Source organism: Macaca thibetana, chromosome 20 (genome assembly GCF_024542745.1).
Source record: "Macaca thibetana thibetana isolate TM-01 chromosome 20, ASM2454274v1, whole genome shotgun sequence".
In the NCBI taxonomy this organism is placed as follows: Eukaryota; Metazoa; Chordata; class Mammalia; order Primates; family Cercopithecidae; genus Macaca; species Macaca thibetana.
Window position 1 is genome coordinate 72278347 of NC_065597.1, and position 13867 is coordinate 72292213.

Genomic DNA, 13867 nt, shown 5'->3' on the forward strand with positions numbered 1-13867 from the left:
CAGTGGCACAATCTCAGCTCACTGCAACCTCTGCCTCCTGGGTTCAAGCGATTCTCCTGCCTCAACCTCCCGAGTAGATGGGACTACAGGCACATGCCACCATGCCTGGCTAATTTTTTGTATTTTTAGTAGAGATGGGATTTCACAGTGTTAGTCAGGATGGTCTCGATCTTCTGACCTTGTGATCCACCCACCTCAGCCTCCTAGAGTGCTGGGATTATAGGTGTGAGCCACCATGCCCGGCCATAAGAGGACATTTTAAACAGGTATGTGAGCACTTTCAGTGGCTGTCCCCCAGGGTCAATGCAGAGCAAGCAGGCAGAAAGGCACCGTTCTGGCTGGGCACCATGGCTCATGCCTGTAATCCCAGTGCTTTGAGAGGCTGAGGCGGGAGGATCACTTGAGGCCAGGAATTTGAAAACAGCCTGGGGGACAGTTTTTTTTTAATTAGCCAGGTGTAGTGACATATACCTGTAGTCCTAGCTACTCAGGATGCTGAGACAGGATGATTGTTTGAGTCCAAGATTGAGGGTTGCAGTGAGCTATGATGGAGCCACTGCATTACAGCCTAGGTGGCAGACTGAGACCTTGTCTCTGAAAAAAAAGAAAATAAGATTAAAAAAGAGAATTTAAAAAAAAAACAGTTTCATAGTCTTCCTAAAAGGGATTTGTCTACACATTTTCCCCAACTGCTGCTTCAACATTAGGCTTCTAAGTAGCCTACATATAGTAGCTGATAGGGCTGGTAAACAATAGACCTCCAGGAGCATGAACAGGCACGTGGGAACTTCACTGGTGTTCTCCCCTCTGCCACTGCTCCATTCAGAGATAAAACTAGGGGCCAGGCATGGTGGCTCACCCTTGTAATCCCAGAACTTTGGGAGGCCGAGGCGGGTGGATCATTTGAGGTCAGGAGTTCAAGATGAGCCTGGGCAACATAGTGAAACCCAGTCTCTGCTAAAAAAAAAATGCAAAAAATTACCTGGGCATGGTTGGGGGGTGTCGGGGAGGTGTGCCTGTAGTCCCAGCTACGCTGGGGGCTGAGGCAGGAGAATAGCTTGAACTCGAGAGGCAGAGGTGGCAGTGAGCTGAGATTGCACCACTGTACTCCTGCCTGGGTGACTAAGTGAGACTCTGTCTCAAAAATAAAGCAACAAAAGTAAAAAAACTAGGCTTCTAGCTTCTTCCTGGATGGTGTACCCCAACTTTTACAGCTTCCACCCAAGGGACCAGCTCCTAAGCTCCTAAATCATCTGTCTCTGGGAATTAATGAGACTGCATTCACAAGTCCCCTTAGACTACAGAGAAGAAAAGTGATTTTAAAAGGGTGTTTGAGCAGTTCTAGCATCCGTTTCCCCTGAGTACAAAGTGAGCAGACAAAAACACCCAGCTCCCAGTTTACCCCCAGGAAGGGGTTTGACTGCACACCTAACGTCCCAACTTTCCCAGCCGCTGTCCACAAGTCAGGCCTCTAGCCTATATCTTCTAGCCTATATCTGGCCACTGACTGGGCAGGCAATAAGTAGTCCTCTGGGAGCCCGAATGGACATGCAGTCGCTTTCTGCAATTCCTTTTGCAGGCTCACTCTAGAGATGGAGCCAAGCCTCTGAACAATCCATCTGTCCCTGACAGCAGATAGGAGCTACTATTCACTAGGCCCCTGGGGGTAACAACACATTAGGCAATGGGTTGAAAGAGTGTGCGGTCTGAATGAGAATGCATGCATTTGCTACATACTATCTCCCCAGCTTAGTACAGGGCAAGTGGGAGATGAACAACAGTTCCCAGCTTCTCCTTGAGGATAGAAGGAACTGGAACACATAACACCCCAACTTTTCTAGCTAAATTTCAGAAACTGTCCTCAATATCACCAGTGTTAGGGCACTGATGGCATTTGGTGCACCCCAGTCTCTTGCAGCTACTAAGAACAAAGACAGCAGTTTGTACAAGCACAAAAGTTTGAGAGGCACCTAGAATCTCTGGTTGGGTTGATTGGTGAGGTTCATCTCCTACAAAAAATCAGATATTAAGACTTGGAAAGAGAGTTGTCTTATCTAATGCATGAAAATCAACACAGTCAACAAAAAAATCAAGAAATAGAAAATACGTTTCAAACAAAAAAATAAGATAAATCTCCAGAAACCAATTCCAATGAAATGTAGATTAGTGATTTTACCTATTAGAGAATTAAAAATAGGCCGGGTGCAGTGGCTCATGCCTGTAATCCTAGCACTTTGGGAGGCCGAGGCGGGCAGATCACCTGAGGTTAGATGTTAGAGACCAGCCTGGCCAACATGGCGAAACCTCATCTCTACTAAAAATACAAAAATCAGCCAGGCATGGTGGCAGGCACCTGTAATCCCAGCTACTCGAAAGGCTAAGACAGGAGAATTGCTTGAACCTGGGAGGCGGAGGTTGCAGTGAACTGAGATCATGTCATTGCACTCCAGCCTGGGCAACAGAGCAAAACTTCCTCTCAAAAAAAAAAAAAAAAAAAAAAAACTAAAAACTAAAAACAATTAAAAATAATCATAAATATGCTCACTGATGTCAGGAGTGTAATGTATGAACAAACCGAGACTTTCAACAAAGAGAAAATACAAAAACAGGGTTGACACGGTGGCTCACACTGTCATCCCAGCACTTTGGGAGGCCAAGGTGGGAGGATTGCTTGAGCTTAGGAGTACAAGACCAGCCTGGGTTACATAGTAAGATCCCATCTCTACAAAAAATTAAAAATTAGCCAGGTATGGTGGCATACACCTGTGGTTCCAGCTCCTCTAGAGCCTGAGGTGGGAGGATGACTTGAACCTGGGATGTCAAGGCTGCAGTGAGCTGTTATCACACCACTGCACTCCAGCCTGGGTGACCAAGTAAGACCCTCTCTCAGAAAAGAGAGAAAATATAAAAACATACCAAACAGAAGTTGTAGATCTGAAGTATGTAATAACTCATCTGAAAAATTATCTAGAGGGTTTCACCCATAGACTAGATCAAGCAGAAGAAAGGGTCAGTGAATTTGAAGACCAGTCATTGGAAATCATCCAATCAGAGGGGCAAAAAATGAGAAAAAGAGAATAGCTTAAGGGACTTAAGGGACACCATCGAGTAGACTAATGTATGCATTACTGGATTTTCAGAAGGCAAAGAGAGAGAGCAAAATGGACAGAAAGCATGTTCAAACAAACAATGGCTGAAAACCTTCCAAAATTGGGGAATTAAATAGAAGTCGAGACCCAAGAAGCCCAAGGAACATGAAATAAGATGAATCCAGCCAGGTGCAGTGGCTCATGCCTGTAATCCCAGCACTTTGGGAGGCTGAGGCAGGTGGATCACTTGAGGTCAGGAGTTCAAGACCAGCCTGGCCAACATGGTGAAACCCCCCGTCTCTACTAAAAATACAAAAATTAGGCAGGCATGGTGGCATGTGCCTGTAATCCCAGCTACTCAGGAGGCTGAGGCAGGAGAATGGCTTGAACCTGGGAGGTGGAGGTTGCAGTGAGCCTAGATCGTGCCACTGCACTCCAGCCTGATCGACAGAGCGAGACTCTGTCTCAAAACAACAACAACAACAACAACAACAACAAAACAAGATGAATCCAAAGAGACCCACACTGACATACATTACAATCGAATTGTCAAAAGTCAGAAACAGAATTTTGAAAGCAACCAAGGGAAAAGCAAATTCTGAGTACAAGGGACCCCCACTAAAACTATCAACAGAGTTTCCGGCATAAACCTTGTGGGCCAGAATGGAGTGAAACGACAGATTCAAAGTGCTGAAAGAAAAAAAGTACCAGTCAAGAATGCTATATCCAACAAACCCATCCTTCAAAAATGAGAGGGAAATAAAGACTTTCTCAAACAAAAGCTGAGGAAGATTATCACCACTAGACCTGCCTTACAAGAAATGCTAAAGAGAGTTCTTAAGGTTAAAACAAAAGTATGGAAAACAGCAACATGAGCACACAAAGTATGAAACTCATTGGCAAAGGTAAATATATAGTCAAAACTAATATTGTATTACTATAATAGTAGTGGGTAAATCAATTTTAGTTTTCTTATAAAAGTTAAAAGACAAAAGTAGTAAAACAACTATATTATGTTAATTGGTACAATATAAATAGGTGTTAATTGTGATATCAATAGCATATAAGCCAGAGGAGGAAAGAGAAAAGCAAAGTTCTGACATGCAAGGGAAGTTATCAGCTTAAAGTAGACTGTCATAAGAGATTTTATGTAAACAACTTGGTAACTACAAAGAAAATGTCTATAGAATTAAAAAGAGAAAAGAATGAAAACATAAATACAAAAGCAATGAAATATGGCCAGGTGCAGTGGCTCACGCCTGTAATCCCAGCATTTTGGGAGGCTGGGGCGGGCAGATTGCTTGAGGCCAGGAATTCGAGACCAGCCTGTCCAACATGGCAAAACCCCATCTCTACTAAAAATACAAAAATTAGCCAGGTGTGGTGGTGCACACTTGTAATCCCAGCTACTCGGAGAGCTGAGGCAGGAGAATTGCTTGAACCCAGGAGGCGAAGGTTGCAGTGAGCTGAGATCGTGCCACTGCCCTCCAGCCTAGGTGACAGAGCAAGACTCCGTTTCAAAAAACAAAACAAAACAAAAAACAGTGAAATACAAAAGAAGACAGTGAGAGAAAAAAGAGGGAAAGAAGGACTATAAGACTAACAGAAAATAGTTAATAAAATGTCAATAGTAAATATTTCCTTATTTTTTATTTTTTGTTTGTTTGTTTTTGTTTTGTTTTGTTTTGTTTTTGAAACAGAGTCTTGCTCTGTCTCACCCAGGCTGGAGTGCAGTGGTGCTATCTTGGCTAACTGCAACCTGCACCTCCTGGGCTCAAGCAATTCTCCTGCCCCAGCCTACCAAGTAGCTGGAATTACAGGTGTGTGCCACCATACCCAGCTAATTTTTGTACTTTTAGTAGAGACGGGGTTTGGCCGTGTAGGCCAGGCTGGTCTCTAACTCCTGACCTCAGGTGATCCGCCCGCCTCAGCCTCCCAAAGTGCTGGGATTGCAAATGTGAGCCACTGCACTCAGCCAACAATAATTTTTTGAATATCACACCAAAAGCTCAGGCAAAAAAAAAAAAAAAAAAAAAAAAAAAAAAACAAAGCAAGACACAAGAAACAAGTAGGAATACATGAAGCTAAAAAACTGCTGCAAAGCAAAGGAGGCAGTCAACAAAATGAAAAGGTAGACTATGGATTAAAAGAAAATACCTGCAAATAATATACCTGATAAAGTTATCAAATATATGAGGAAATCACACAACTCAATAACAAATTAACCAAATAACCCGATTCAAAAATGGACAATGAACTTGAATGGACACTTTTCTAAAGAAAACATAAAATAACCAACATATTGAGTGAGGAAAAGCAGGATGCATTCCCTTTGAAAACTGGCACAAGTCAGTAATGCCCTCTCTCGCCACTTTTATTCAACATAGTATTGGAAGTCCTGGCCAGAGTAATGAGGCAAGAGAAAGAAATAAAAGGCATCGAAATAGGAATAAAAGAAGTCAGACTATCCCTGTTTGCAGATGACATGTTTCTATCTGGAAAACCCCATTGTCTCAGCCCAAAAGTTCCTTCAGCTGATAAACAACTTCAGCAAAGTTTCAGGATACAAAGTCAATGTACAAAAATTACTAGCATTCCTATGTAGCTACAACAGCCAAGCCGAGAGTCAAATCAGGAAGGCAATCCCGTTCACAATTGCCACAAAAAGAATAAAATACCGAGCTGGGCTTAGTGGCTCATGCCTGTAATCCCAGCAAGATTCCATTAAAAAAAAAAAAAAAAGAAAGAAAGAATAAAATCCCTAGGAATACAGCTAATTAGGGAGGTGAAAGATCCCTACAATGAGAATTACAACACACAGCTGAAAGAAATCAGAGATGACACAAATGGAAAAACATCCCATGCTCATGGATAGCAAGAATAAATATCATTAAAATGGACATATTGCCCAAAGCATTTTGTAGATTCAATGCTATTCCTATCAAACTACCAATGACATTCTTGACAGAATTATAAAAAGCTGTTTTAAAATTCACATGGAACCAGCCCAGTGCGGTGGCTCACACCTGTAATTCCAGCACTTTGGGAGGCCGAGATGGGCGGATCATGAGATCAGGACATCGAGACCATCCTGGCTAACAGAGTGAAACCCCATCTCTACTAAAAATACAAAAAAATTAGTTGGGCGTGGTGGCGGGCGCCTGTAGTTCCAGCTACTCGGGAGGCTGAGGCAGGAGAATAGCGTGAACCCGGGAGGCGGAGCTTGCAGTGAGCTGAGATGGCACCACTGCACTCCAGCCTGGGCAACAGAGCAAGACTCTGGCTCCAAAAAAAAAAAAAAAAAAAAAAAAATTGGAACCAAAAAGAGCCTGAATAGCCAAGGCAATCCTAGCAAAAAGAACAAAGCTGGAGGCATCACATTACCTGACTTCAAACTGTGCTACAGGGCTACAGTAAACAAAACAGCATGGTATTGGTACAAAAACAGGCACATAGGCCAATAGAGCAGAATAGAGAGCCCAGAAATAAGGCCACACTCCTAAGATCAGCTGAACGGCAACAAAGCTGACAAAAACAAGCAATGAGGGGGAAAAAATCCCTATTCAATAAATGGTGCTGGGATAATTGGCTAGCTATATGCCGAAGATTGAAACTGGACCCCTTCCTTACACCATATACAAAAATCAACTCAAGATGGATTAAAGACTTAAATGTAAACTCCAAAGCTATAAAAACCCTAGAAGACAACCTAGGCAATACCATCTTGGACATAAGATCAGAAACTATTTCATGACAAAGACTCCAAAGCAATTGCAACAAAAGCAAAAATTGAGACATGGGACTTAATTGAACTAAAGAGCTTCCTCTGCACAGCAAAAGAAACTATCAACAGAGGAAACAGACAATCTCCAGAATGGAAGAAAATATTTACAAATATGCACCTGACAAAGGTCTAATATCCAGCATCTATAAGGAATGTAAACAAATTTGCAAGAGAAAAACAACCCCGTTAAAAAATAGGCAAAAGACATGAACAATTTTCAAAAGAAGACGTACATGCAACAAACAATCATAAGAAAAAAAGCTCAGTATCACTAATCATTAAAGAAATGCAAATAAAAACCATAATGAGATACCATCTCACACCAGGGAGAATGTCTATTATTAAAAAGTCAAAAAATATGCTGGCAAGATTGCAGAGAAAAGGGAACACTTATACACTGTTAGTGAGAGTATAAATTTAGCCCAACCATTGTGAAGAGCAATATGGTGAGTCCTCAGAGAGCTAAAAATAGAACTACAGTTTGATCCAACAATCCCATTACTGGGTATATACCCAGAGAAATATAAATCATTCTCCTGTAAAGACACATGCACATGAATGTTTCCAGCAGCACCATTCACAGTAACAAAGATACGGAATCAACTTAAAGGCCCATCAGTGACAGATTGGATAAAGAAAACATACATATACACCATGAAATACTATGCAGCCATAAAAAAGAATGAGATCATGTCTTTTGCAGGAATATCGATGGAGCTGGAGGCCAGAAAATACTGTACAGAACTTTTTTTTTCTTTCTTTTTTTTTTTTGGTGTTTTTTTAGATGGAGTCTTGCTCTGTCAACCCAGCTGCAGTGCAGTGGCAGGATCTCAGTTCACGGCAACCTCTGCCTCCTGGGTTCAAACGATTCTCCTGCCTCAGCCTCCCGAGTAGCCATGCCCAGCTAATTTTGGTATTTTCAGTAGAGACGGGGTTTTGTCATACTGTCCAGGCTGGTCTTGAACTCATGACCTCATGATCTGCCCACCTCGGCCTCCCAAAGTGCTGGGATTACAGGCGTGAGTCACCACACCTGGCTTGCATGGAACTTTCAGTACTGTTCCACTGACCAGCCATATTTCCATCTGTCTTCCTGTCCTTGGGCCTTCCTTTTCCCTGAGACACAAAAATATTGACATTAGGCCACTTAAGAACTCTACGATGACGTCTAAGTGTTCAAGTGAAAGGAAGAGTCACATATCTCTCACTTATTTTTGGAGATGGAGTCTTGCTCTGTCGCCCAGGCTGGAGCACAGTAGCATGATCTTGGCTCACTGCATCCTCCACCTCCCGGGTTCAAGTGATTCTCCTGCCTTAGCCTCCCGAGTAGCTAGGACTACAGGTGCGCACCACCACGCCTGGCTAATTTTTGTATTAGTAGAGATGGGGTTTCACCGTGTTGGCCAGGTTGGTCTCCAACTCTTGACCTCGTGATCCGCCCACCCTGGCCTCCCAAAGTGCTGAGATTACAGGCATGAGCCACCACTCAGCCCATCTCTCACTTTAAATCAAAAGGTAGAAATGATTAAGCTTATTGAGAAAGGCATGTCAAAACCTGAGACAGGCCAAAAGCTAGGTTTTCTGTGCCAAATGTTTAACCAAATTGTGAATTCAAAGGAAAAGTTCTTGAAGGAAATTTGAATTGCTACTCCAGTGAACACAAGAATGATAAAAAAGTGAAACAGTCTTTTTGCTGATATGAGGAAAGTTTGAATGGTGTGGATAGAAGATCAAACCAGCTACAACATTCCCTTAAACTAAAGCCTAATCCAGATCAAGGCCCAAACTCTCTTCAGTTCTGTGAAAGCTGAGAGATGTGAAGAAGTGCAGAAGAAATGTTGGAAACTAACAAAGGTTGGTTCCTGAGGTTCAAGGAGAAAAGCCATCTCCATAACATAAAAGTGCAAGGTGAAGCTTCAAGTGCTGATGGAGAAACTGCAGCATGTTATCCAGAAGATCTCGCTAAGATCATTGATGAAAGTGGCTACAATAAGAATAGATTTTCAATGTAGACAAAACAGCCTGCTACTGGGGAAAGACGGCATCTAAGACGTTCCTAGCTAGAGAGGAGAAGTCAATGTCTGGCTTCAAAGCTTTAAAGGGCAGGCTGGTTTTCTTGTTAGGGACGAATGCAGTTGGTGAAGCCAGTTCTCATTTACCATTCTGCAAATCCTGAGGCCCTTAAGAATTATGTTTATTCTGCCTGTGCTCTATCAATTGAACAACAAAGACTGGATGACAACCTATGTGTTTACAGCATGGTTTTCTGAATATTTTAAGCCCACTGTTGAGACCTACTGCTCAGAAAAAAAAAAAAAAAAAAGATTCCTTTCCAAATATTACAGTTTATTACAATGCACCTGGACAACCAAGAGCTCTGATGGAGATATACAAGGGAGTTAATGTTTTCGTGCCTGCTGACACAACATTTATTCTGCAGCCCATGGATCAAAGAGTAATTTCATCTTTCTCTTTATTTTCTTTTTTTTTTTGAGATGGGCTCTCACTCCCCCAGACTAGACTGCAGTGGTACGATCATAATTCATTGCAGCCTAGCTGCTGGGCTCAAGTAATCCTCCTGCCTTGGCCTCCCAAGTAGCTGAGACTACAATATGTGTCACCACATTTGCTCAATTTTTAAAATTTTTCTGTAGGCTGGGTGCGGTGGCTCACGCCTGTAATACCAGCACTTTGGGAGGCTAAGGCAGGCAGACCACAAGGTCAGGAGATCAAGACCATCCTGGCTAACACGGTGAAACCCTGTCTTTGCTAAAACTACAAAAAATTAGCCGGGCATGGTGGCACGTGCCTGTAGTCCCAGCTACTCAGGAGGCTGAGGCAGAATAATTGCTTGAGCCGGGGAGGTGGAGATTGCTGTGAGCCAAGATATTGCCACTGCACTCCAGCCTGGCAACACAGCAAGACTGTCTCAAAAAAATTTTTTTTTCTGTAGTGATGGGGTCTTGATATGTTGCCCAAGCTGGTCTTGAACTCCTGGGCTCAAGTGATCCTCCCGCCTCAGCCTCCCAAAGTGCCGGGATTACAGGCATGAGATACCGCCCCCAGCCAAAAGTGTTTTGTTTTGTTTTTGCTTTTGTTTTTGTTTTTTGAGACAGAGTCTCACTGTGTTGCTCAGGCTGGAGTGCAGTGGCGTGATCTCAGCTCACTGCAACCTCCATATCCTGGGTTCAAGCGATTCTCCTTCCTCAGCCTCCTGAGTAGCAGGGAGTACGGGAGCATGCCACCACACCCAGCTAATTTTTCTGTTTTTGTGGAGATGGGTTTCGCCACGTTGGCCAGGCTTTTCTGGAACTCCTGACCTCAAGTGATCTGGGTGCCTCAGCCTCCCAAAGTGCTGGAATGACAGGTATAAGCCATGGCACCCAACCATTTTGTTTCTGAGACAGGGTCTTGCTCTGTCACTCTGGCTGAAGTACAAGTGGCACAGTCACGACTCACTGCAGCCTCAGCCTCCCAGGCTCAAGTGAACCTCCCACCTCAGGCTCCCAAGTAGCTGGGACTACAGGTGTACACCACCATGCCCAGCTAATTTTTAAATTTTTTTTGTAGAAATGGGGTCTTCCCTGTGTTAACTCCTGAGCTCACAGAGCAGTCCTCCCACCTTGGTCTCCCAAATTGCTGGGATTACAGACATGAGCCACTTGCCCAGCCTAAAAGTGTTTTTTTGAGATGGAATCTACTCTTGGTAAAGATGCTGTGAATGTTGTTGAAATGACAGCAGGATTTAGAATATTACATAAACTTAGTTAATGAAGCAGCAGCAGGATTTGAGAAGATTTTGAAAGTTTTACTATGGCCAAAATGCTATCACCCATTATAACATGCCCTGAATAAATCTTCTGTGAAAGGAAGAGTCAACTGATTTTGCAAACTTCATTGTTATCTTATTTTAAGAAATTGTCACTGCCACCCCAACCCTGTGCAGCCACCACCCTTATCAGCATTACCTTTATCTGATGTAATACTTTTCCACACTTAATAGACTACAGTATAGTGTAACCATAGGTTTTATATTCACCAGGAAATCAAAACATTTGTGTGACTCATTTTATTGGGACATTCACTTTATTGTAGGGGTCTGGAATCAAAACTGCAATATCTATGAGGATACTGTGTATACCTAAGGTACATTATTTACAGTAGCCAAGACTTGAAAGCAACCTAAGTGGCTACTGGTGGATAAATGGATACACACACACACACACACACACACACACACACACAGTGGAGCATTATTCAGCCTTAAAAAGGAGATCTATGTGCCAGGTGCAGTGGCTTACCCCTGTAATCCGAGCACTTTGGGAGGCCAAGGTGGGTGGATTGCTTGAGCCCAGGTGTTTGAGACCAACCTGGGTAACATAGTGAGACCCCATGTGTACAAAAAAAATTGTTTTATAAAATAAGCCATAAAATAACCCCATCTCTACTAAAAATACAAAAATTAGCTGGGCATGGTGATGCAGCTGGCTAATTTTTTTTTTTGGTGGAGACGGGATTTCACCATGTTGGCCAGGCTGGTCTTGAACTCCTGGCCTCAAGCGATCCACCTCCCTCGGCCTCCCAAAGTCCTGGGATTACAGGTGTGAGTCACTGCGCCTGGCCCCAAGCCTTATAATTAAGTAGAAATCTATGTTCCTTCTCTTTTAGGACAGATGCTCTTTGTCTAACTTGATTCAGGATGGGTATATGTGGTCGGTTGAGTCATGGCACCCCAAATGTTTCCACATCCTAATCCCTGGAACCCATGAAGTTTACCTTATATGGCAAAAGGGGAAGGATCTTGAGATGGGGAGATTATTCTGGATTATCCCGGTGGGCCTGACATCATAACGGTCCTTATACAAGGGAAGCAGGAAGGTCATAGAGGAGAAGGTGGTGGAATCAGATTGGAGTGATGCATTTTGAAGATAGAGGCCAAAGGATGTGGGTGGCTGCTAGAAGCTGAAAAAGTCAAGGCAAGAGATTCACACCTCAGAGCCTCCAGAGGAACCAGACTTGCCAACAGCTTGATTTTGGCTGAGTGAGATTAATTTCGGATTTGTGACTTCTAGAACGATAAGGTTGTGGGAGTTTTTTTGTTGTTTTGTATTTCTTTTTTCTTTTTTCTTTTTTTTTTTTGAGTCCGAGTTTCACTGTTTTTTCCCAGGCTGCAGTGCAGTGGCACAATCTCGGCCCACTGCAGCCTCTGCCTCCCATGTTCAAGTGATTCTCCTGCCTCAGCCTCCCTAGTAGCTGGGATTATAGGCATGCACCACCACACCCGGTTAATTTTTATATTTTTAGTAGAGATGGAGTTTCACCATATTGGCCAGGCTGATCCTGAACTTCTGACCTCAGATGAACTTCTGACAACCTTGGCCTCCCAAAGTGCTGGGATTACAGGTGTGAGCCACTATGCCAGGCCCCAGTTTGTGTTGTTTTAAACCATTAAGTTTGTGGTCATCTGTTACCACACCAATAGGTACCTAATACAGATGTGACTATGACTTGGAGGTTAAGGGACAACAGTGAAATCAGCCTGGTTTCAGTAGGGTGAGGTGGAAACACAATGAGGAAGAAAGAGGGCTTGACCAGGGAGAGGTATCAGGATGGAGCCAGGTATGGGGCAGGTCGGATACAGAAGCTAAATTCTTCGTGATTTAACATAACAGATGGGAATGGGATCTGGGCCTAAAGTACCTAAAGGACCATAAAAGCTATAAGGAAGGCCGCTGGGCCTTCAATAAGCCTCTGCCCAAGAGACAGAAGCTCACTTGTGCATTCAACAGATTGTCACGAGGATCTCTGAATTCAGGCAGAAATGGGCCCTTGGATACAGCGGGGATTCTCAACTGTTTAAATATTGAACATCTGTTTCTCTTGGCTGCGCGTTGGCAAAGCTAAAGTTATGGAAAAACAATGTTCTTGTTTTGAAAGAGCTTTTATAGTGCATGGTAGTTTCCCAGCCTTGGCGATACTGATTTTTTGGGCCAGGTCATTGCTGTGGGGGCTGGCTGTCCCAGCACTGCAGGAGGTGCAGTAGGACCCACTGGAGGCCAGCAACAACCCTCCCTCCCTCAGTCATAACAACCAAAAGTGTCTTTGGACATTGTCCGACATCCCCTGGGGGGTTCCCAGTTTAGCAGCCCTGGTGTATAGGGTCTAGTAGAGAGACTGGACCCCAATTTTAACAGAAGTCTGCCTAGGGCTCCTCAGGGAAGCCTTTGAGAGAAGGAAACTCTTGTGAGAGGGAGGAGGCAGGAGGGAATGGGAAACATCAGGAACTAAAGGCAAAGGAAACAATTGTGTGCAAGACCCCAAAGAGGACTTGTAGGTGTGCACATGTCCCTCAGCAGTTAGGAGGGACAAGAGATTCCTTGTGGGGGACAGAAGAGCTCAGCCCACAGCCCTGAGGTGACTGGTAATCACTTGATGATACTGATGTTTTGGGAAGAATGCTACCTTGCTGAGCGTACACCTGTAATCCCAGCACTTTGGGAGTCTAAGGTGAGAGGATGGCTTGAGCCCAGGAGTTCGAAGACAGACTGGGCAACACAGTGAGACTCTGTCTCTACAAAAAAAAATAGAAAAATTAGCCAGGCATGGTGGTGCATTCCTGTAGTCCCAGCTGCTCGGGAGGCTGAGGCGGGAGGATTGCTTGAGCCCAGAAGATTGAAGCTATAGTAAGCCATGATCACGCCACTGCACTCTAGCCTGAGTAACAGAGTGAGACCCTGTTTCAAAAAAAAAAAAAAAAAAAAAAGCTACCTGGTTCTATTTGCCGCATCAGGAATGCACTAATCTGCCAAACTTTTTCTCTAAACTGAGCAATGAGCTAGGAATTATATACTGATTTGCATTTTAATTTCCACTTTGAGAAAACAAGGAGGTGGCATTAGCCGATCTCTCAGGCTTAGTTCCAGGATTCATTTTATATAAATATATTTTGTCACTTAAAAATATGCTGTTGAGGTACAATTTACGTATCATAAAA

At 43.5% G+C, this 13867-nt stretch overlaps 1 protein-coding gene across 1 annotated transcript in view; it reads right to left on the bottom strand.

Annotated features, from left to right (window-relative positions):
- The window catches only part of CLUAP1 (clusterin associated protein 1), a 217260-nt gene that overhangs the window by 115767 nt on the left and 87626 nt on the right, over positions 1-13867 (bottom strand). The gene's annotated exons all lie outside the window — the stretch shown is intronic.